Source organism: Cornus florida, unplaced genomic scaffold (genome assembly GCF_030987335.1).
Source record: "Cornus florida cultivar Cherokee Brave unplaced genomic scaffold, ASM3098733v1 CherokeeBrave_3.0.0_Hap2_Chr01, whole genome shotgun sequence".
Classification (NCBI taxonomy): domain Eukaryota; kingdom Viridiplantae; phylum Streptophyta; class Magnoliopsida; order Cornales; family Cornaceae; genus Cornus; species Cornus florida.
The window spans coordinates 47,404,311-47,405,260 of record NW_026775571.1 but is presented as its reverse complement, the minus strand read 5'-3'; the positions used below and the strand labels follow the sequence as shown (position 1 = coordinate 47,405,260).

Genomic DNA, 950 nt, shown 5'->3' with positions numbered 1-950 from the left:
TACAAGTACCATTAGGCATGCCTAGGCCATTCATTCACCAACCACCACAACAACAAGGCCAAGTTCCATATGGAATGTCAAGGCCAATGTATGCTCCACAACCTCCCATCCACAATCAAGGAATTCAAAACCAAGGTGTTCATGTTGCACCTCAAGTAGCTAATCCACCTCTTGCTTTAAGAGACCATTATGTGCCTAATGAGTATAATGCACCTACATGCATCCAATTGCCTCCATTTAGAGCACATCATTATGAAATTAAGCCACAAACCATTCAAATGCTTCCTAACTATCATGGACTTCCAAGTGAAGAACCTTACAAGCATTTGGATGAGTTTCTTGAAGTATGTTCCACCGTAAAATATACGGACATGCCGGAAGAGGTTTTAAGACTCAAACTTTTTCCATTCACCTTAAAAGACAAGGCAAAGTATTGGTTTAACAATCTTAGGCCTTTTTCAATCACTTCTTGGGAAGAAATACAACAAGAGTTCTTAAAGAAGTACTATCCGGTTTCTGAGACCAATGCCATGAGGACCTCAATTCGAGAATTTTCACATGGGGATGGAGAAACGTTTCATGAGGCATGGGAACGCTTCAATGAATTGCTTAGGAAGTGTCCACATCATGACATGCCCAAATGGCAATTAGTTTAATACTTCTTTGAGAGCTTACCGGACAACTATAAGGGCATGGTTGACGTTTCCATGGGTGACTCATACATTGATAGGCATGAGGATGACGTGTGGCATCTCTATAAGAGCATGAGTGAAAATTCTTTGCATAGAACACTATCATCCAAGAATGGTAGAAATTCACAAGGTAGGAAGAGTGTTGGCTTACATCAAGTCGACCATTCAAATGAAATAGCCGCCGAAATGAAGTCTTTGTCTTAAAGGTTTGATCAATTTTTTATTAACCAAAACTTGGCGAACCAAGTATCTTCCTTC

General features: G+C 40.1%; 1 pseudogene; it reads right to left on the bottom strand.

The window, feature by feature from the left end:
• Window positions 1-535: 535 nt before the first annotated feature.
• On the bottom strand, window positions 536-634 carry LOC132283955 (small nucleolar RNA R71; annotated as a pseudogene).
• Window positions 635-950: the final 316 nt, after the last annotated feature.